The sequence below is a fragment of the Mesocricetus auratus genome, unplaced genomic scaffold (genome assembly GCF_017639785.1).
Source record: "Mesocricetus auratus isolate SY011 unplaced genomic scaffold, BCM_Maur_2.0 Super-Scaffold_100003, whole genome shotgun sequence".
Taxonomy (NCBI): domain Eukaryota; kingdom Metazoa; phylum Chordata; class Mammalia; order Rodentia; family Cricetidae; genus Mesocricetus; species Mesocricetus auratus.
Window position 1 is genome coordinate 20,476,647 of NW_024429188.1, and position 24,531 is coordinate 20,501,177.

The 24,531-nt window shown below is 40.7% G+C and overlaps 1 protein-coding gene and 1 pseudogene across 6 annotated transcripts in view; one reads left to right on the forward strand and one right to left on the reverse strand.

Moving 5' to 3' along the window:
* The window catches only part of Adgrg2 (adhesion G protein-coupled receptor G2), a 130,188-nt gene that overhangs the window by 80,001 nt on the left and 25,656 nt on the right, over positions 1–24,531 (reverse strand). For all 6 annotated transcript variants that reach the window (XM_021229602.2, XM_021229600.2, XM_021229601.2 and 3 more), the window contains exon 2: positions 6,397–6,441. The gene's annotated coding sequence lies outside the window, so the exon portion shown is untranslated. The remainder of the gene's footprint in view (positions 1–6,396; positions 6,442–24,531) is intronic.
* Positions 11,300–12,421, forward strand: LOC101829978 (annotated as a pseudogene).

Below are 24,531 nucleotides of genomic sequence, written 5' to 3' on the forward strand. Positions count from 1 at the left end.
TATAAAGAGAAAATTGTACTCCCAGTGAAAATACCTTTTATGAATGAGGACAAAATGAAGGCATTTTCAAATAGAAAAATAAGCCTGTGATTTTGTTTTCCACCAAACAACAACTACAAACAACAAACCCTCACTTGAAATCAATCATAAAACACAAGCTCAGGAAGAAGACATCAGACTTGAGATGCAAAGGAACAAAGGCCTGCCCCTAACATTCCTAAGATAGGGGTCAAGGTTTTAAAACACGACTTGAAGTAGGCAAATTTTCTTGGTGCAAGAGACTTCTATTCTTTGGAGATACAACCCAGAGACCATGATTTCCCAGTCCCCAGTTCTAAGGATAGCAAATCTGATGAATCTGAATGAATTTAGACCATATAATAAAGAGTAATGTTCTAGTTTCATATTATTTATGTGATAAAAACACACTGACCAAAAGCAACCTAAGGGAAGGTTGATTTCAGGTTTCAGTTACAGTCCACCACTGCAGCAGGAAGTTAAAGCAGAAACTATGGAAGAAGACCATTTGTTGGCTTGTTCTTAGGCTCATGTTTAGCTAACTTTCTTAGACAGCCCAGGCACACCTATCTAGGGAATGGTGCCACCTGCAATGGAATGGGCCCTCCTACATCAGTTAACAATCAAGACAACCCCCACAGACATGATAGGCTAATCTGATTCGGACAATCCCTCAGTTGAGACTCCCTACTCAGGTGACTTTAAGCTGTGATAACTTACCAAATCTAATTAGGACAAGTAATAATAATATCTCACAGGAACTAAAGAAATACCAAGTTATTAAAGAATAAGGGGGAATTCAGCTCAGTGGTAGAATAGGCCCTGGATTTTCAGTTTCTCATATGGTGGGGGTGGTGTGAGGAGAATAGAAGCAGTGAGACTAGAAATGGTTCATCAAGCTTCCTGATAGTGAAGAGAGCAAAATGGTGTTTAAAATACTCAATTTGAAAGAAGACAAAAAATGGGGAAAAGAAACTAAGAAAGGTTAGGAAAATAGTAGAATATGATACATTTTTTAAAAATGGGAATTTCTCAGGCAATGGTGGCACAGGCTTTTAATCCCAGAACCTGGGAGACAGAGTAGGCAGATTTCTGTGACTTTGAAGCCAGCCTGGTCTACAGAGCTGGAGCTACACAATGAAACCCTGTCTTGAAAAACCAAAACAACAACAACAACAACAACATGAGAATTTCAATGATTCATTATGTATAAATAATATAAATGATAATAATGTATAAATATAATATATAATACAAATGATAATAATAATATATAAGTGATCCCATTAAAAGGTGAGTGTAGATAGGTTTAAAAAGTACACAATACAAGACCGGGTGGTGGTGGCGCACACCTTTAATCCCAGCACTCGGGAGGCAGAGGCAGGCGGATCTCTGTGAGTTCGAGGCCGGGCTGGAACGACAGCCTCCAAAACAATACACAGAAACCCTGTCTCAAAAAACCAAAAAGAAAAAACCAACCAAACAAACAAACCCAATACAACCTCCAACTTCATGTTACTACAAAACAAAGGCACAATTAGAACTTGAAACTGAAAATTTGAGGGTAAAAGGATGGGAACATTCTATGGTAAAATCAATCCAAAGGAAAGTAATGCTAGAGATACAGTTTGGTGCAGGAGCATTTGCCTAGTGTATATGAGACCTTGGCTTCAGTCCCCAGTACTGAAAGAAAAAGACTATTTTTCCATGCCTGAAATCCCAGCACTTGAGAAGTGGAGGCAGGAGGATCAGAAGTTCAAGGTAATCTTTGGCTAATATATGAAACTCTGTTTCAGAAAAAAGTTAAATCCTATATTTATATTGATATCAGAAAAATTATACCCTAAAAATCATTACTTTGTAAACAAGACGGTTCATTAAAAATTTAGCCTGATCAATAATACAAACAGTGCATATGAAAACATGGGCTATAGCTGAGGATATAGTCACACTGAGATCCTAGATATAAATAAGGCTTAAAATTAATAAGTCAAGGCCCCTGTTAAGAAATTTGGAAAAATAGCAAAATATATCCTAAGAAGAAAGTAATGGTAAAATAAAAGCATAAAACAGTGACAAGGAAAAAAGCACAAAGTAAAGAATCAATAAAGTTGAAGCTCTTTTCTGAGAAGATGACCCTGGAAGGAGAGGGTGGGAGGAAAGTGAAATGGAAGAAGTCTCCAAGAGAAGCGATGAGGACAGCCATATAATGCAAATGCTATGGCATATGAATATAAAAGGGCCTAGGTGAGATCTTTATTTAAAAAATCTAACACAATGGACAAATCCCAGGGGGAAACAATAAGATGGTTCAACAAGAACTATTAAGCCTGAAAAAGATGTACAACTACTAAAAGTCTCAAAAATCTTCCTACCAAGAAAGTTTATTTAAGGAACAAAAATTTTGGTCTCAAAAAAATTCTGAGACATAAAAAGTAGAGCACCTGGTCTACAAAGTGAGTTTCAGGACAGCCTCCAAAGCTACAGAGAAACCCTGTCTCAAAAAAACCAATAAATAAATAAATAAATAAATAAATAAATAAATAAATAAATAAAATAAAAAGTAGAGCACATTTTTAATTCATTTTCACAACATCAAGGGAAAATCTTCATGTACATGTGCACACACGTGTGCACACACAAACACACACATAATAGCTGGCAAGATTCTCTGGATGCTCACAGGAATGTATAGTAGCAATTGTGAAACTTGTAAATTGTAGGACAAAAAAATGGCACAAATATTTTTTCTTGAAGATAAGGTCACCAGGGACTAAAGTCGGCATTGCTGTAGTAAGAGAAACAAAACCACAATCTATTGCTTACAGATGACAGAAGTTGGGTTAACTGCTAAGTGCTGAGCATGAACTCAGAAATAGCAGCTTTGTGTAATATTTACCATACCACATGTCAAACCAATGCTGAAGTATATTGCCTAAGTGTGTATGTGAAGCTTTCACATCTCTAGGAGCAAATGGAAGGAAAATTATTTGTTTAGTCTACACACTAGAAATTATGCTCTTAATGAGCTTTAAGAACTTTCTAAAGCAGAAAAAACTGAATCAATATCAGACTGCAAGATTGGCAGTCAATTGTACACATAAATATATATTTAAATAGGGGAGAGATAATATTTCAGCTCCCTTGCTCATCTCCACGCTTCCCCATTACACTGCTGACTGCTCATTTGAATTACTGGAGGTAAGCTGAAAGGTCACTTCATCTCTCTCCTCTCACTCTTCAGAGTCTTCCCCCAAGGATCAGATTACATATGTTCAACATGCACAAACAAACAGACATGGAGTTAAGAAAGTATGCTTGGTAGAACAAACCGTGGACCTTAGCATCTATGGTCTACTTCCTACAGGTACAACCTTGAACCATTAACCTCTGTGAACCTTACACCTGAAGAAATTGAAGTGATAATATGGCTAGTTTCCTGGGATCCTGTGGGGGATTAAATGAGGTAATACAGTCAAAACATATGAATCATGATTATAAGCAATCAAAAGATAAGTTTGCAGTGTGTTCTAATGCTGAGTTTGAACATATTTTTGAATATGTTCTTGCATCTAGTTTATATATAATTTCTGAGGTTCTCTTATATGCAAGATCCTATGCTAGGGCCTTATGACTCTTTAATAAATAAGGTATCTTGAGAGTTTACAGCCCCTGCTTACGTTCAGTAGTTATTGGCATTGTCAGACAAATAGTAATGACTTTCAAACCTGCTGAATGTAAAAAAGACACTTCCTCTTCATGGATGATGAGGCTCAAGTTGGTTTAAAACAAGAGAAAACCAAAACATTAGAATACAATTCGTTCTTCAATTGAGGATTAGACATCATCTCACCCCCCATCCCTACAGAAGACACTCATAAAAGATTTTAAAATGAATTTGATCCAGAATCTGTTGCCACAAACTAATTCTATGAATATATAGAGGAGAGAAATAGGAGAGGAAACTGTGGTAGTTTTACAATTTGACACCATCTAGAACCACTTGGGAAGACAGTCTTAATGAGTAATTATTTAGATCTGGTTAGTCCATAGGAGAGTTCTCTTGATTATGTTAGTTGAGGTGAGAAAACTGTCCCACTATGAGTCGCTCTGTTCCCTAAGCAGGGGATCTTGAACTCTGTAAGAGTAGAGAAAATAGGCAGGAGTTATCACAGCAATAGAAATGAAACTAGAACAGAAACTCTCGTTAAAAGCACTTAGGAGGCAGAGGCAGGCAGATCTCCGTGATTTCTAGGCCAGCCTAGTCTACATAGCAAGTTCTAGGACAACCAGGGCTACACAGAGAAACCTTCTCTGGAAAACAAACAAACAGACAAACAAGCAAAAATCCTTCAGGCGCTGACCTGCACTAGGCTGGAAGTAGGAGTTGGTCAGAGCACATGGTATGGGTGTTTCAGAACATCATATTGTAAAGGAAGGCAGAGTCTTGGGAAAACCAAACCTCCCATACCTCCTAAATCAATTCTGTCCCTTCTCTGCTTTTGTTACCGAATCACAGCTTGCATATTTACCTGCTATGTGAACCTACTTGGGTGTTTAAATCTTATTTATAACAATAACTTACTAGTATCTATTTTAATTATGTTATTTATTACATAAATCATTATAAGACTGTTATAATTTTAATTTGATATGACAAACATTTATATTGTTTATAAGCTTTTGACAATTTATATAAAGTAAAAACCCAAAACAATCACTATTTGAGTCTTAAAAAAAACAAAGAAAAGTAATAATACTAGGCCTATACAATCCACACTGTCAGAGAGGCTGGGAAACAGTGAGGACCCTAAGAGAGACATACATGGTACTCCAGAGAAGGGGAAAGGGACAGGAGCTCCTGAGTGGATTGGGAGCATGGGGGTAGGGAAGACCAAGATGGGAGAAGGAGAGGGAGAAGAGGAGGGGAGAGGAGTAAATGGGAGAGCAGGAAGTTTGAGTCGGGATGGGGGGGGGATAGAGGAGAGCAGGATGAGAGATACCATAATAGAGGGAGTCATTATAGGTTTGAGGAGAGATCTGGCACAAGGGAGTCTTCCAGAGATCTATAAGAATGACACCAACTGGCAATCTAAGCAATAGTGGAGAGGCTTAAATGCCCTACCCCTATAATGAGAATGATAACTACTTTATATGCCACCCTAGAGCCTTCATCCAGTGACTGATGGAAGCAGAGGCAGACACCTACAGTTAAACACTGAACTGAACTCCTGGAACCCAGTTGCAGAAAGAAAGAAAAGGGAGGAGTGATGGGCAAGGGAGGTCAAGGCAGGACTGGTGAAGCCCACAGAAGCAGCTGACCTGAACAAGGGGGAGCTCATGGACCCCAGACTGATGGTTGAGAGGCCAGCATGGTACTCATCCAGGCCACTAGAATGTGGATGTCAGTGAAGAGGCCTCGGAAATCTATGGGGCCTCTGGTAGTGGCTCAGTATGTATCCCTGGCATAGGAATGGAATTTGGTTGCCCATTCCACGGAGAGGGATGTGCTCTTGTCCTGGACACATGGGGGAGGGCCTGGGCCTTGCCCCAAATGATATGACAGACTTTGGGGATGCCCCATGAAATGCCTCATCCTCCCCAGAGAGTGGTGGGAAGATGGCATGGAGGGTGGGGGGGGCAGGGAGGAGGGGAGGGAAAGGGACCTGGGATTGACAAATGAAACAGTTTTGTTTCTAATTTAAATTAAAAAATGAAAAATTAATACTAGGCCTAGATTATTAGTAGAGCATTTGCTTAGGACATGCAAGGCACCATGATTTGACCCAAAGTACTCAAAAAGGAAAGGAAAGGACAGAAAGGGGAGGATAAAAGTCAGTAGTGGTTTCAGGATTTCTGTCTAGAAGAGTTAAGCAGAAATCTGCTTGGGAAGCACTCTGAAAGTTGCATGCGAACAGCCATTAAGGTGGCCAGGAAAATAAACCATTGTCTGTTTCAAAACATGACAAAAGCTGTTGGAGCCTGGGAAACCAGTCCAAAGAGCAAGACAGACAATAATCCAAAAAATCCTATGTAAATAAGTTTCCTTTTTCAACTTTCATTGCACCATGTCATTTCAATGTATACTCCCACTCCAAAATTGCCACACTTTCCTGAAAGCTTACTCAAAAACAACTGGGTTACCGAGAAGAAAGGGTCAACAAGGGTCTTTCTGTAAGAAAGAAGAAAATGTCTGTAGAAAGGAGAGCCCCAAGTGGGAGTAAAGAGTTACAAACCAAATAGGAATATACAAGGTTGTGAGGGAAATGGGGATCTGGACTGAAGAAGGCAAAGGAATACTAAAGGGGAAAAAAACCAACAGAGCCAAATATGCCCATTGTTTTTACAGTACTATCATGGAGAGCTATCCTGACTCACCTGACAGGAAGTTCAGAAAAAAAGAGGGCGAAACTCTGTGCACATCTGAAAATAAAAACAAGAACAGATAATTAGGTCAATGCAAGTGGTCCTTCATGGTGCCAGAAGGCAATAATACTGCACACCAATGTTGCATGTTGATAGTAGAGTCACAAAAGAAATGAACAATGCAAGTCCTGCTACCAGGGAACAGATTACATATGGCAGGAACAATCCAGAAGCCAAGTTTTTTGGGGGGTAGAAGGGTGACCTCATCCACATATGTATTGCTGCTCAGTCTAAATAGGCAGTAATTTCATAAGAGGCATGCTGGACAGTCTAACAGTTAGTGTTGATTCACCTAAGAGTTGAGTCACCTAGGAGACAAACTTCTGAGCATATTTGAGGAGGAGTTCATTTGATTGAGTTAGCCTCTAGGCATGCCTGTAAGGTATTATCTTCATTTGTTTAAATGATGTGGGAAGACACACATAAAAAATGGGTGGCATCATTCCCAGGGATTGGTTCCAGCACTGCATAAGAAGGAGAAAACTAGCTGAGAATGAGCTCCTAGAATTCTCTTCTTTCTGACATGGACACCAAGTAATCAGGTGCCTCAAGCTCCCGAGGCCTTGACTTCACGGTCATGTTGGACTGTATCCTCACTCTGTGAGCCAAAATGAACAGTTCCTTCCTTAAGTTGCTATTGTCAGGGTACTTTTTCACCATAACAGGAAAAGAAACTTAAACAGATCAGGGGTGTGGCAGACTCTTTTAGAGACAATTGGTCATGTATCACTTCATATTCTGTACCTTTTTCACTAATTTTCTCAGATATTCTGTATCTTAACTTCCCTAGAACCTAAAAACTCATTGACATCAAGAATCTTGTAGTTATTTACCAGGTGTTTCCAAAGACAAAGACAAATTACTTTCTCTAACAAGGTTGAGAAAATGACTATTGACTGACTAATAAGTTCGGCCCTGAGCTGAAAAGGGGAGATGGGGTTCATTACAGCATGACTAAGAGAAAGACCAGAAGAAACATGGTGGAGGGAAGAAACAGGGCAGCTACTCAAAGTTGAGAGCACAGCTGACTCCCCAATTTGTATCTTTTAGAACATTTCATCACACTTTACTTTGGCACAGCTCAAAGATGACAGTTACTTCACATTAATGGTATCATCTCATGTAAAATAGAAATATCATGACTTTCAAAATCAAGATTTTCAATAAAGAAACTATCTATCGGGTCATCTTAGAGCCAACTGATGTTCTTCTGTCTTTTGTCAACTTTCTGCTAAGGACAGATGTTGATGTTCAAGGAGGAATCCAAGATATGAGTGCAAAGAAGAAATAAGTAGCCACAATGAGATTCTATTGATCACAGTAGGTTCTTTAAGAGGAAAAATTCATGTCTTAATGAATTAAAATCCAGCATGCCAAAAACTCCATTAAGCAATGTTTATAGAAAGCAAGAAATAATGGAGGCCAAACATGTTCTGCCTTTGGATAAATAGATTACAAATGAATGGATGTATGATTGCCACCAAAACATTAGCATAATCAAATGGAAACAAATTAATTTTGAGTTGAGTCTAGAAATCAATTTTTTGAACATTTGTAAAAATTATTTTCTACATAGGAATTTCAAATAATATTTTGTTGCCATTTCACAACTCAAGCATATTGTGTCTTCTAAAACTTTATTGAGAACTGAAATAAAGCATACTTAATTATTTGGGGTAATACAGCTGATTAATGGACAACAGGAGGATCTGTCTGCTCCTTTGGAACATTTTCAGGTAGAAAAGTAGGACAAACAATAATGACATTTGTTTTTCCCAATGGATGAAAAAATATGCCAATAATACCCAAAGCTGGAGAGCATGTGGGAAAATAAACACTTGAATGTACCACTGCTTAGAAAGAAAACTTTGAGATTTTTTCAGAAATCCCAATTTATTTATTTTTGTGTTTATTTTTGTTTTTTATGTTTTTATTTAAATTAGAAACATGCATGCTTCAAATGTCAATCCCAGCTCCACCCCCTTGTCCCTCCACCAGCCCCCCTCCCTGCTCCCAGTCCAATCCCCACATCATTCCCCACGGAGGGTGAGGCCCTCCTTGGGGGGATCTCCAGAGTCATTTCATACAGGGCAGGACCTAGGCCCTTCCCCATGTGTCCAGGATGAGAGAGCATCCATACATATGGAATGGGCTCCCAAAGTTAATTTGTATGCCATGGTGTACACTAGTCTACTACCCAAGGCCCCAGAGATGATATTTTGGATTTTGAATTGTATATATGTTATTTTTGTTTTTAGATTTTATTTTACTCATAATTGTTTTCATTTTTGAAATTAAAATAGAATTATATTTGCTTCTCCCTTTCCACTTCCTTCCTCAAACCTCTTCTGGATACTTTACAAAGAACTACAGGTAACTAAGGACTGCTGATAGAGGGATAAGCCTCCTAACTAGTTATCTAATTCCAAGTAGTCAGTGCTGAAATCATATACATACATGCCACACTGGATGAACTAAGCAGGTTGTATTTACATAGCTATGCATTTATAAATATATGTATAATTTATTTTAAAGATATTATCTTTAAACACTAAAAATGTGCAGAGATTTTAAATTCAGATGTATACTGGCATCCACAGATACATCAAGAAAAACACTATTATTACAGCCTTATATGAGGTGAGGGAGGGACTCTCAATATCCCAGGAGATGAATATTTAAATGATGGCACGCCACATTATCCATTATGGCTAAAAGTGCAGTTGATTTAGATGACATTATAGAGACTGCCAGTGAAAAAAGAAAGCTCTAGATACACTAATATGTGTACACAATGCCATGTGAAGAAACAATCCAAGCATTATACAAATATGCATGTATTTATTTGTATAATGACATAGGTCAGCTCATATAAAAAAATCATAGAAGAAACCTTATCAATCCTTCACAGACAGGACTGTTACATAGATGGTGAAGCCAACTTTAATTCTATAGAACACATCAATGTCTTCATGTATTATTTATACAAGGAAGAAAAGTGGAAGAATGAGGACTAAACAGAGATCCTAAATGAAGTTCTAGGGTGGGACACATGGGAGGGAATGTTATCACTTTCTCTGCTCATTGTCACCTCTCTCCTACTTCGGGGCACAAAGGCTTCTGATCTCAGAGACAAGAAACCAGTTTCCCTCCCAGAAAGTAGGGATTCACTTGATCAAATTACTTAAAACAGTAGCAAAAGAAATGCTGTGAGCTTGCCTCATGCATACTGAGGCCTAAACTTAACTAAAAAGCTACCCATTCTCCTGCCTGTGAATCCCAACTTACCTTGACAGACACCACACCCCCATCAGCCCTCCTCTCCCGGAGCAACTAACAGGAAGCAGAATCTCATCCACACCAGCACTTCAGTAACAAAACATAGTGGCTGCCAATGTTTGGGGATCTTACATCATTAAAAGGAAAGGGCAAGTCACAAAAGAAGCCCTATCAACTTATGTAAGACATGGCACGGAATAGAGAAGCTTCTCAAAGAACAGCTAACTCACCAATTGCTGAGATTAACTGAAACCTCCCACAGTTGCAGAGTGCCCCAAACCATGACATCAGGAGGCTGGGGATGCATCCAACTTCCTCTATTTATCAGGTTGGCTAGGAGCCAGGCTAAAGCCAGTGTAACAAGAAACAAAAAAAGGCGAGCAGTCTCCACAAATGGTTTGAGTGGGAAGGAATCTCTCTTTTGGTGTATGTAGGACTCTGTTCCAGAGCAGAATGCTTTGCGGGAGTCTGTCTCTAAAACTCAGATTTAGCTTCCCTGGGGCGCTGGTCCTCAGGCCATGCATCATGAGGGTGCCAGGTAACCCAGTGCACAGGTGCCAGAAACCTTGAGAAACTATTCTGCTGCCCTCTGAAGCAATGTGTCCCTGGTCAAAGAACAAACAAAACAAAACTGTGAAATGCAGCATCCTGGAAGGCTCGGTGCTTCCTAGGATGTAATGATTAATTAGTGACCCAGACTGAGGACCAGAAATCGGCTCACAATCCCTGACAATGACATTAACATCATGGAAGAAAGGGCCAGAGGGTGAAGGGCCTTGGCAATTAGGAAAGGGGCCAGAAATCAGTGAAGAGAATTTTCCCACGTGGGTAGGGGAAACAAATAACATAAATGGTGATGGTGATGAAGATGGGGCCTAGCAGACATGTCCAGGACCAGACCACGCTTTAAGTTGGTCAGTACTGTCATTCAGGAACAAACGAGAGGTTCTAGAACCTTGTGGTCACTTCAAACCTTCTGTATAGATCTTGTCTCCACAGACTGTCTTGTTTGGTTCTGGATATAGCCCATTCGAAAGAGTTCAAATGTGAGTTAGCTTTTGGAATTTCTAAACAAAATCCATTCAGTAAATATATACCAAATGTCTACATGTTTGTCTCAAGCAGGTTATACCATATCCAAGGCCCCCTAGCTAGTGGGACTAGTGGTACTTGAATCCAGAATACTGTGATTTCTGGGGGTGCCATGTGAAATGGCAGCAACAAGTTGCACGGTGGAAGGGTCCTCTAATACAGAGTAGGGAAACGGACCCAAGCAAATTGCCTCTGAAACGTAATGATCTGGTTATCTTCTAAAGAATGTACAACTCTCTCCATGTAAGGACACAGGAGACATCACTCCAAAGAGAGAAAATAACTTAAGTTGAGACACAGAGCCAAAGTACGTAGAAAGGGAAGAACAATGCCATTATTAAATGGTAGGAGAGACAGAAAGAGCTGCTGAAATTACCCCAAAAGATAACCTCAGTGTTCGCAGCCATGGCCACGCTGCCGCCACCACTCGCTTGCCGAGCTCCAGCCGAAGGAGAAGTGGGGTAAGTAAGGAGTTGCCCATACCATGGCTCATACAAAGCAGACTGCCCGCAAATCCACCCGTGGAACCAGGAAACAACTTGCTACAAAAGCCGCTTGCAAGAGTGCGCCCTCTACTTGAGGGGTGAAGAAACCTCCTCATTACAGGCCTGGTACTGTGGCACTCCGTGAAATCAGATGCTATAAGAAATCCACGACACAAAAAGAGAAACATGGCATGTACTCTCTCATATATGGATTGTAGACATAGATCTGGGGAGTGCCAGCCTACAATCCCATGGCCAGAGAGTCTGGGAAACAGAACCTTCATCCAATGGCTGATGGAAGCAGAAGCAGACTCCCACGGCTAAGCACTGAGCTGAACTCAAGAAAGCCAGTAACAGAGAGGGAGGACTGATGACCAAAGGAATTAAGACTGGGCTGGTTTAACCCCCAGAAACAGCTGACCTGACAAAGGTTAACTCTTGAATCCCAGGCTGATGCCTAGGAATCCAGCATGGGACTGATCAAGACCCCCTGAATGTGGGTGTCAGTGAGGAGGCCTAGGTAATCTATTGAGCCTTGGGCAGCAGATCAGTACCCATCCCGAGTATACACACGGACTTTGGACTCCCATAGAACAATGTGAGGTGCACTCTCACCCTGAACTCTTGGGGAAGGGTCTAGGCCCTGCCCCGGATGAAATGACAGTCTATGGACACCCCCATGGAGGGCCTCATCCTCCCTGGGGAAATGAGGGGATAATGGGGGAGTTGGGGGGGGAGGGCACGGGAGGAGGGGAGGGAAAGGGAGAGGGACCTGGAATTGACTTGTGAACCAACCATGTTTCTAATCTAAATTTAAACTTAAAAATAAAAAATTAATAATAATAATTAAAAAAGAAACCTAAAAAAAAAAGAAAAAGAAATCCACTTAACTTCTGATTCGCAAGCTTCCCTTCCAGCTTCTGGTGCGAGAAGTTGCTCAGGACTTCAAAACAGATCTGCTTTTCCAGAGTGCAGCTATTGGTACTTTGAAGGAGGCAAGTGAGGCCTATCTGGTTGGCCTATTTGAAGATACCAACCTGAGGGCTATCCATGCCAAACATGTAACAATTATGCCAAAAGATATCCAGCTGGCACGCCGCATACGCAGAGAACGTGCATAAGAGTCCACTATGAGGGGAAACGTTTCATTCTCAATCTTTTTTTTCCTCTTCTTCCTGTTATCAGTAGCTGTGAATGCTAGATATTTTTTCCATGGGGTCAAAAGGTATCTAAGTATATGATTGCCAGTGGAAAAATAGGGGACAGAAAATGGAAAATGGCAGTTTTTCCATTTTCATTTATGTGTGAATTTTTAGTATAAATGCAAGATGTAAAACATTAATGCAAGCAAAATGTTTCAGTGAACACATTTTAACAGTTCAACTTTATAACAATTACAAATAAACCTGTTAAAATTTTCTGGACAATGCCAGCATTTGGATTATTTAAAAATAAGTAAGCTTCTTATTGATGGCAAGAAAAGATGACCTCTTAGCCAGTAAGGAATACATGAGTGCTGAGATGAAATGGTCCAGCCTGGAAGTGGCTAACAGACCTCTTGAAACTGCTGCCACCATGGCACTGTTCTGTAACACCGACAGCATTCTTTTCTTCCCTGCTCCCTCTTTCTCTTTTCCCTTCCATCCCCTATATTTTCTCTCCTTTCCTTTCCTTTCCTTTCCTTTCCTTTCCTTTCCTTTCCTTTCCTTTCCTTCCCTTCCCTTCCCTTCCCTTCCCTTCCCTTCCCTTCCCTTCCCTTCCCTTCCCTTCCCTTCCCTTCCCTTCCCTTCCCTTCCCTTCCCTTCCCTTCCCTTCCCTTCCCTTCCCTTCCCTTCCCTTCCCTTTCTCTCTACCTTGAAACTGACCAAGTATATTTCAGTGAATGGAATGTGGCTGGCTATCTCTGCCCGAGCTCAAGAAAAGCCATAAAGACCACATGATGAAAGCTGAGGGTACAACCCAGTGATAGAGCCCTTGCTTAGCATGCAGAGTCTCTTGTACCATTCCCAGAACTAGAAAAAAAAGAGAAGAGGAGAGGACAAAATAAGCGAGTGGAGGGGAGGGGAAGAGTGGAGGAAGTCGAGGTGAGGCTGGGTGTGTAGTTCAGTTGGTAAAGTACTTGTTCAACCTTCAAGAAGCCCTGGGTTTGCTTCCCAGAACCACAGCATAAAACAGGGCATGGTGGTGTATACTTCTAACTCTACCAAGAGGTGAAGTCAGTAGCATCAAAGGTTCAAGATTATCTTTAACTATATTAACTAGGTTGAGGTCAGTCTGTTCTACACAAGACCCTGCCTCAAGGGAGGGAGAGGAGGGGAATAAGTCATGCAGTAAGATGCTCACCTCCAAAAGACTTCTTGATCTCCAGTCCTTATGTCCTAGATAAGGCAACTATTGTTTTTCACACAACATGGTAGTACTGACAAATGCTAAAATCAACGTGATTTCAAGACAGGTCATGGTTCTTTTTTGCATATAAGCAATTGTAACCTTAAAGGTAAACACATCTGCAATGATTCACCAATTAACCATTTCACAAAAACATAGTCTTACTATTTCACACAAAGGAGACTTATACTGATTTCTTAAATGCAGGTCTCATATTAAGCTGTAGCCATACAAAATTAACTTCAAATGAACTTTCTTTGATTTACATGAAAACATCTCACCAGGAAAACTGAATGTAGACAAGTAACTATAATCAACCCTGATTGTTATGACTGGCACTTCCTAATTAACTGCAAGCTTCTTTCTCCACTATGAAACAATAATGAGCTTTTCATTCCATATTTAAACTATGTTTTGATGCCTTACTTTCAGTAATGAGAGAAAATATGTCTGAATAATATACGGCTGAGGAATGAGGAAGTGATTAGACACATAGAATGAACACATTAAATAACTAAGAAAACCACACATATAAATGCTTCCTTCATTAAGTAAGTCTTTATCTGTTTTTGACACAAGTTAGAAACAAAGGCCAGTGTGTTAAATTTTTTTGTTTCCAAATATATTTGCCATATGATATGCACTAAGCCCTTGACTGTACCTTAATTCAACCCTAGGGGGTAGAAGATGAGGAAACACTTACTCAGAAAGTTTTATTGTTTTCCGCTGGGAATGAGTAAGAAGTTACGTTATCATCTGGCCCTAATTTGACAAATAAAGCTGTGTAAGGTAGGACATTGGTAACACTGCTATTTTTTTTTTTAATTCAACATGAAGACTTCAAACTCAGGACTGCCATGTCTTTGCTGAATTTGCTAGCAAAAAAAAGCTTAGGTCTTCCCTACTATGGCAGACTGCGCAACATCAGTTCTTCACATGTCAGTATGCCTGTCCATTTACAATGTGACTTTGCAGATCCTCCTGTCAAAAGGTGGAGTCTGTCTGTCCACTCCTTCAGCATGCACTGACCTTGTCCATGCTTTGTCCCCAGGGTCCATTCCAGTGAGATGCAAACAGAAGCATGGAAACAAGCCTAAGTTAGCCTGCCAGATGATGAAAGCCACATGCTGGGTCACTCCAGTGCTCCAACAGCCAGCTAACCCCCAGTAATGGGCATGTAGCTAACTTACAGTTGACTGCAGATGCACGAGTGGTCCCAACTGTGACCAGCAAACGGACTGTTCTGCTGAGCTCCGCCAAGAGTGTGTGCTCCAAAAGGTAAACTGATGGAATGGCTGTTGCTGAAGACTGTCAAGGTTGGACTTGTTATGGTCTAAAAGTGAAAGACACAGCCACTCAAGTGTTTTATACTTGATTCCCTGCTGGTGGCACAATTTGGGTAAGTTGTAGAGCCTCTAGGGGAGTACCTGGAAGAAATGAGTGATGGGGAAAGGAGGGCAGGCTTTGAGCTCTATATCCCTAGGCACTTCCAGGTCCAGTTTCTCTACTTCCTGTTGTGTCTAGTGTGAGAAGCTGAGACATTTCAGCTGCACACACCCACTGCCACCTACTGCCATGCTTTACCTGCCATGATGGCTTTTGTCCTCTCAAACTGTGAACCAAAATGTATCCTTCTTCCCTCAGGTTACTTCTTGCCAATTTGGCCACAAGAATAAGAAATGTAACCAATACCAAAGTTCTTTGTTGCATAGAAAAACCTAACTAGTACATCTTCTTTTTTCTTTCCTTCTTCCTCATTATTTTCTCTTTTTCTTCTTTGTTTTCTGTAAGTACTACAGGAAAAGAACCACTGTGTTTAAGACGGTGGCCTGGGGTACCTCTTGTTCAAAGCTAGCCTCATTTGCTGTAGTTTGAATATGGGCAATACATGTCCATCCAGGGATCATGTCTTGGATGCTTAGTACCCAGTTTGGTGATGGTAGGGAATGATGGGACTTTTTTTTCTTTTTTTTTTTGTTTTTTTATTTTTTTTATTTTATTTTCCAGTTTAAATTTAGATAAGAAACAAGGTTGCTTCACAAGTCAGATGGGACTTTTAAGAGTTTGAGCCTAGTGGGGAGTCTTAAGTCCTCAGAGAGAATCAAGGTAGTTCTTGAAGAACCATGAGTTACTTCTAGTGAGGAAGTCATTATAAAAGAATAAGTCCAGCTTCTTTGTGTACCAGCCTTTCTCTTTTAGGCCACCAACCAGCTCCCAAATCAGTACACTGAAACGTATTAGTTTTCAATGTTCAACCTTAGTTTAGCTCTTTTCTTGCTAACTCTTACAACGTAAGCTGTTTCTCTTCATCTACATTTTGCCTGGGGGGGTTCTTTCCCTTTCTTCCTTTCTTTCTTTCTTTCTTTCTTTCTTTCTTTCTTTCTTTCTTTCTCTCTCTCTTTCTTTCTTTCTCTCCTTCCTTCCTTCTTTCCTCCCCCCTCTTTTTCTGTCCTACATTTCCTGATTATAATGTCTCTCTATCTAGCAGTTGCCTGGTTTCTGGTCCTGGGCCCTCATTCTCTCTCTTGAGCCTAGATTTCTTCTCCTACTTATTCTCTCTTCCTGCCAGCCTCACCTATCCTGCTTAGCTATTGGCTTAGACCAATTAGGTGCCTTATACATGCAAGGTGAAACAAATGCAACACATCTCTACATAGTTACACATACATCCCTACATTGTTAAGCAAATGCAACATAAACAAATGTAACACATCTTTACATAGTTAAATATTCCACAACATCTTTGTCTTCCTTTGCAATGTCTCTACCTCACACACATCGTTGTGACTGTCTGCTATGAGAGATTGCATCAGGGCTCAATTACAAAGCCTCAGGTGTCTGATTATAATACCAGAAAACAGATTAATATACTCTGGAATGCTGTAGACATTGCATGGTATAAGGCACTCCTATGCATGGGGTACTGAAGTGAGATGTCTCATTGGCCATCAGACTGCAGAATGGAAACTGGCGGTCAACAGGCCATCTCAGCATTTTCTGGTAATAACCTCCCTACGAAAATAATTTGTCATTGACATCTGTTGAATGTGTTCTAGACATTTCTTATTCCCCATTACACCCAAGGGTTAAGGAATATATCTAAGACTTCTCCCTTCCTCATCTGGCAGCCCAGGCTAAGAGAGCAGAAAATGAATCTTTTAAGTATAGGAAATAACACACTGTGAGTGGTAAAATGCTTAGATTTCTATTTGTTTACTAAACCAATAAAAGAAAATCAATAGGATCATCTTGCTAATGACATCAAACCACTCAGTACAACTGAGAAGGCAGAAAAAGGTCATTTCTTCCCTTCACCACATTTACAGTCTGTGCTTTATTTCCACTCCAACTTGGTTTTTTCCCTCTCCTGAATGATATTTTCTCAAACTTTCTGAACGCTTACTTTCCCCTAGTGTTTTGGAACTTACTATTTTTTGTGGTTATGACATTAATGCTTAGAAAGGTCAAGTGAGATGCCAGGGCTGGATAAATATATATTTTCCTTTTGATGATACTGTGAAAGGAATCTTTTTCTTCCTCGGGATTCCCTGAAGGAGTTAGCATCTTTTCTAGAGCAGTGCTTCTCAACCTTCCTAATGCTTCTGCCCTTTAATACAGTTCCTCATATTGCAGCAACCCCCAACCATAAAATTACTTTATTGCTACTTCATAACTGTAATTTCACTACTGTTATGAATGGTAATGTAAATATCTGATATGCAGGATATCACTATCCTACAAGTTAAAAACAAACAAACAAGAAAACAAACCTACAAGTTGAGAATCACTGCACTAGCTGCATTTATTTCCATAATAATTACCAAAATATTAGATGGATATAGTTATGTTCATGGCTCCTATCAGGTAGGAAAAAATAGGAGGTAAACTCTCAGGAACATATTTCTAGGACTTGATATAACCATACCATGTTCAGGATGATCAGAGGAAGGAACAATTGCTTCAAACATCTTCCATTACCACCTGTGGTGGTTTGAAAGAAAATGGCCCCCAAAGGGAGTGGCACTATTGGGAGGGTGGCCTTGTTGCAGGAAGTGTGTCACTGTGAGGGCAGGCTTTGAGGTCTCTTATGCTAAAGTTCCCCTCAGTGTGAGGTTCATTTGACATGCTATTGCCTGCAAGATGTAGGACTCTCAGCTCCTGTAGCACCATGTCTTCCTGCATGCCACAAATCTCCCCACCATGACAATAATGGACTGGACCTTTGAAATTGTAAGGGAGCCACTCCAATTAAATGTTTTCTTTATAAGCATTGTCCATGGTTAGAATGTCTCTTCACAGCAATAAAAATCCAAACTAAGACACCTCCTCTCCTACGAGTATTTCCTGATACTGTCTACAGAACCTCCCCCTTAAAGGGGAAATATTTTTCTTCATTAGTTTTGTTGTATATTTTGGTTTTCTGAGGCATGGTCTTGTATATAGATAGACAAGACTGGCCTGAAATTCACTGTGTAGTCTATGCTGGCCTCAATTTCACAATCTTCTTGTCTCAGCTTCCCAAACACTAGGATTACACATGTGCAGCACCACATCTGGCTAATCATTTTGTAATAGTAATAATCTCTTCCAGTTATATAGCAATTTGGAGTAGACAAACCACTTTTGTATGCATTACCTTGTTCAACTCTTGTTTACAGAGTAGCTGGGAGGCAAATTCACAGCCCTGTGCTAAAGTCTAAGGCTACTCTGGAGAACAAGGTAAGTGGGGCCCTAGGGAAGAACCAAAAAAAATACAATGAAAAACTAACACCAAGAAATGCAATACTTCCACTGAGACAGAGATCACAGTGAAAATCATCTAGAACTCTAGATAAGACCAGTGGTCTATGACCTAAGAGGTCATAGAATGCTTCAAAGTTAAGTGGATTGAATTAGCCTCATACAGAGGCAGAGAAAAACTATGTTCAGCAGAAGAAACAGTATGTACAAAGGCACTGCCGTGGGAGGGAATCTACCACTCATGTAAGGAAGAAAATATAGGCCAGAGTGGGCAAGACACTGGCGGGTAGGGGGGAGAAGAAACTATAAAAGATGACACTGAAGAGGCAGGAAAGTCCCAGATCCTGTGCATGGTGGGGCTTAGAGGCTATGATAAAGATAAATGCTTTTACAGAGTAATGGGGAGTCACTGAAGGATTTTACACAGTGGGTAATCTGTTCAGAACCTCTTTGACAAGAACATTCTAGCTATTGAATGGAAAGTGAATTGGCAGAAGTCAAGTTTGGGATTTCTGTTCTCCATACTCAAACACTGTTCTGAAGGAATAAGCATTCCAAAAAGTGAAAATTCCAAGACAGGGAAATTAGAAAGGAAAATGGAAACTCATATTTGGTTATATGATAGAAATATCTAAACTATCATGGGAACTCCAGTTCAAAAAAGTGTGATCTAAGATAATTATATATTTAAGCTTTCCCTTTGCATCAGGGGTCACAAACCTCTTTTTTTAATCAGTGGTTCTCAACATACCTAATGTATCAACCCTTTAATACAGTTCCTCTTGTTGTGGTGACCTCCATCCATAAAATTGTTTTTGTTGCTACCTCTTAACAGCAATTTTGCTACTGGCATGAATGTAAATATCTGTGTTTTCTGATGGTCTTAGGCAACCCTCATAAAAACATCATTCGTTCATCCCCCAAAGGGGTTGCAATCTACAGGTTGAGGACCGCTGCTTTAGAAGGTCAGATAATAAATATGTCCAGTTTTGTGAGCAGTAGTATTTCTGATGCAACCTGCCATTGCAGTACAAAACAACCACAATCTGTAAGTGAATGGATGTGACTATGCACAGGTAAAACAGGATGTACAGAAATGGGTAGCTCTCAAGACTTTGGCCTATGGGCAATAACTTGCCCTGCTCTATACCAAGGAGAACATGACTTTGGTATTGATGGAGACAGTGACAGTGATGGCTTGGAAGATGGTGGTGATGAACTATCAGGTAGGATATGGATATGATGGGTCTGCATTGGATGTTGTGATGGATAATTTCAATTACCACCTTGTTTAAACTCAGAAACACCTTAGGGCATCTCTGAGATGTATCTTTCAGCTTGTCTTCAAGAGCTTTGCCAGAGAGGATTAATTGAGAGGGGATGGCCCACTCTGGATGTATGTGGCTTTATCCCCTTGAATTGGGTCTCAGACTGAATAGAAAGGGGGAAGGAGAAAGTCAGCTGAGCACTGCCATCTTCTTTCTCAGCTTCCTGAGTTTCCAGAAATGAGTGACATCCCATCACCACTGTTCTGAGCTGTCCCGCCACCATATCTTTCCTGTCATGATGGACTCTAGCCTCTGGACCATGAACCAAAACAAACCCATCTTCCCTTCAATTGCTTTGTGTCAGGTATTTTGATCACAGTAATAATAAAAGTAAGTAAGAGATGTTAAAAATGACAACATGCTGTTCACCATCTAGACTTCACCTGGTCCACGGGAGGCTCACAGGAGCCTAGTGGTGGGGTCTGCATTAGGGCCCAGCCCCTCTATCACTCTAATCATTGACTCCTCCATGTCCCAACATCCCATGATTGCCAGGTTATACGGTATAGGTTATGTGGGATACTGCTTCAAGTTCTTTGCCTTCATAATTGCATAATTTCCCCACATCTAATGTCACCTTCCAGGTTCCCTTTATATCAATCAACAAGAAACAACTGAAAAACTAAAGCAAAATATCACCAACCCAATACTGGTACAGTTGGCAGTCAATGCTGAATTTGGTGGGGGCACAGAATGCGGTGGAAATCAAGAGAAGGCAACCCCATTCTCCTCAGCTCCCTCATCCAGGAAAACCCTCCCTGCCGTGGCCTAGTCATCATTTTGTCTTACTTTTCTTCCTCTCTCATCAAGGACATTCTCTCCCAAAGCATCAACACTACCTGCTCCTTATGCTTACAAGGCATTCAAATGATCTTGTGTAGCTACACCGGAAGTGGAGTTATTTTTAATACTGGATAGTGTAAGGTTGGGTGGGGAAAGCCAGAACGGGAAGCCTCCAGCAGTGGAAACTCCTCTATCACCAGGGAACTTGGCTGTAGCATCAAGCCCTGGCCTCACACCAAAGCAGGGCCATCCATTTTCTTCTTTTTTTAGTACTATCCTCTTTGACCCACCCAGCACTGAGATTTGTCAGTGTGTTTTGCCAGCAGACCTGGCAAACAGCAACTTGTCAGGTTCAATGGCTCTCATTGACTGCCTGAACAGAGTCCACTGAAGATTGCAAAACTGGACTCACAAACAGACCATAAAATTCCTACCACCCACAAGCGTCTGGACGCTGCCATTTCCTAAATGACCCCCAGCACAGATGCAGCATGGGTGGCTTCAGAGCAGTTTTTAAAACCATCTTTCCAAAACGGAGGTGTTCCAACTGGTGTGGGGCTTTTATTTTTTTCCTTGCAGTAAAAGACTACCTCCCCAGATATTTTGAGAAAACTGGAGCCAGCTACACGAATTCGAGTTACTCACCAAGCAGCTAATTCATCACCAGACCCCAAAGTCTGCATGAACTGTGAGATGCACTGGGCCTGTCAGTTCCAAGGGTTGAGAGACACTTGAATACACTGCCAGGTGAGTAAGGTGACATTTGTGTGCCTCAGTTAAAGTGTAAGCATCACAGTAGCAAGGCCACAGAAGGTGCTCATAATAGCCCTTCTAACTCTTTACCTTCATGACAAGTCACATTCTGCTACTCAGTATACCGAATGACAAAAACATTCTACTGGTAAACATAGAATTCAAATGATGAGTCAGGGTGCCGAGAGCATACTAATCATTGTTCTCATACATACAGGTTAATCTCGGGGATAGATGAAAAAAGTGTAGCATGAATATGAAATGAAACATTCCTATGTCTTCCAGGTTCTCTTAGGAAAGTGTAGGCTTGAAAAGCTGGGAGTTCAGTTCATGGTACAGCATTTGTCTGACATGAGCAAGCCGCAGGACTGAGAGGGTTAAAAAGAGTAATTGCAGGGATGGTGGTACACTTCTGTAATCTCAGCACTCAGAGGGCCGTGACAGGAAGAATGCTGTAAGTTCAAGACTAGCATGCCCTACAGAAAGACTCTCTGTCTCAAAAAAAGTTGCCTTAGGAGTGAAGAGATGGCTTAGCAGTTAAGAGCACTTGATGCTCTTGTAGAAAATCTGGGGACAGTTCCCATCATTCACCAGGCAACAGCTCACAGCTGCCTGTAACTCTAGTTCCAGGGGATCTAACACCCTCTTTGACCTTGACAGGCAATGCACTCACTAATACCGTGTGTATACAGACAAGTGAGCACATACATAGACAAAAAAGGCAGAGTGTTTAAAAGCCACCCTAAAACAGCACAGAACAAAGCCACAGATCAAAATCGGAATGTCAAGTAGCAGCTGGTGTGGTTCCCAGAAAGGAGTGTTCAATAACTTCGGAGATCTTTGTGAGTACCACTAAGTATCAACCACAGCAAAGATAGATCTCTGTGGTTGTACGTGAAGAGATGACAAAGCATTTAAAAATTATAAATACCGGAATTTCAATTTTGTTACTGCCACTTGCTACTCCTAACCCTCAAGCAAATAACTGGGTTTCTCATCTACAAAATGTGTCTCTGTTTCTTTATTTACAAAGTGGAAATAATATAAATAGAATCTCTCTCCTGGCTGTTAGGATATGCACATGCATAAATACTTTACAACACATAAGATGATTCCTGGCACATAGTAAGTGCTGAATATGGCTATCATCAGTTTTGTACTTAGGAAGACATTGACAACACCACTTCCTATGAATATAGTTTTGCTTGAATAATAATATGTAATAGGCCCCTATAAGTAAAACCAAATTATAATATCTCAAAATGTCCACTTTAAAAACTCACTTTCCAAAACTGGTATAACTTGCCTTTAGTTATTCTATAAAATAATGCCACATTGTTGTTGTGTGGTGCTGAGGGTTGAACCCAGGGCCTCAAACATGCAAAGTGTATGTTCTACTAATGAGCTGCATTCCCCAATCCAATGATGCCTACTCATTGACAACATTTTAAAAGCCTTTTCACATATATTACATAAAAAATAAGAGATAGCTGTTTTGCTCAATCATAACAATAATGACTATTATTTAATATGAGACCATCTCAAATTACAGGATAAAGTGCTTACTGATTTTTGCTGCCTTTCTGCCTCTGATTCTGTACCCATAAAATGGGGGTCGTTGCCATCGTTTTGTCCTCAAAGCCGGCCAGAGTAGGGAGTCAGTAAAGGGAAAGCATTTGGCCAGGCATTAGTGGGTAGTCCATAGCTGTCGGCATCATTGCCATTGCCTGCCTAGGTGAACCGGATACCCTTCTGACTGTTCCACATCTGCTTAGGTGAAACAGTGCTACTCTAGAAAATCCTGGCTGCCATGCTCACCGTCCTTCTTCCCCTTTTCCTCTTTGATTGACCAGCTCACCTCATATGGTCCTATGCCCAGCCCTTTCCCAGTGCCCTATTTTTCTACTCCCATCTTATTGATTAAACAGAATCTCTGTGCTTGATCCTTAGTGTGAAGGCCCTATCTCAAAGGCCTTTTTGTATTTTAAAGCAACTCAGATGGTTGAATTAATAAGCCTGTCTTATTTTAAAAGAGGAATTTAGGGACTGAAGAAAAGGGTTCATTCTCTCATACTGCTAGGGACCTTACCCAGGCCATCCCCAATCTGGACCTCATAGCAGGACTCCACTGTTGCATGGAGGGCAAGTGCCCTGTCCTGCTTGGGCTCATTCCCAGTCAATAAATATTTGTTGAGTAAATACTATGTGCCAGGCACTATGTGAGGCACTAGGAACACACTGGTGAGAAAAAGAGGCACAACTGTGCCTTCTCTGGACAGCCTACCCTGGCAGGCATTCAAACGAGTGCCAATGTAAACGGAGACAAGGCTGCAAGAGAACCACGAAGTAAACACACAGGGGCTGAATTATATTCTTAGAGGAGGCCATAATACAGACAGCACATTGCTCATTAGTACAAAGAAGGTTGGCAAACAAAAAGTGTGGCACATATCATCATTCCTATTGAGACACAATTTGGCAGGAGTCAGATTAACATTTTGCCAGTGTGCCGGAAAACCTGAGCTCCAAGCTGGAGAACATTCCATTTCACTCAGTTTCTCTTCTCCATTGCCCTCACTCCCTTTCCTTCTAGAGTCTAGACTAGGCTAGACTTAGACATTTATGTTTTCTCTCATTAAGTTTTTTCCCTCTTTCATTATGTTCTCCCCCCCATTAAGTTTTTCTCTCACTTTATTTTCTCTCATTATGTTTTTCCCATTACATTTTAAATACAGCTATGTAGGAAAAAATGTTTATCCTTTAAAAAAAACAAATTTACAATATGGGTTAGGCATCTCTTACCTGACATGCTTGGCACTAGAAGTGTTTCAATTTTTCAAGTTATTTTGAATTGAGGATATATGCATAGATTTTACCCACTAAGCATCCCTAAACCCCCCAAATCTGAAATGCTTCAAAATCTAAAACACTTTGAACTTTGTATAAGTACCCAAACCAAACAAACAACAAGCACTCCAGACTTTGAAGCCATTTTGTACCTTAGCTAGTCAGTTGACAGTAGTTCAACATATACTTAGAGAACATTAGGAAGAAGTATTGAGTAGTAAGCTGTTGATCCAGTTACACATTTTTTCTTCTTCCTTTTTAATTTAAGTTAGAAACAAGCTTGTTTCACATGACAATCCCACCTCCCACTCCCTCTCCCTCCCCTCCTTTCCCGCCCTCCCCACCAGTCCCCCCAGTCTCCCATCAAATCTCCACTCCGATCCCCATGGTGG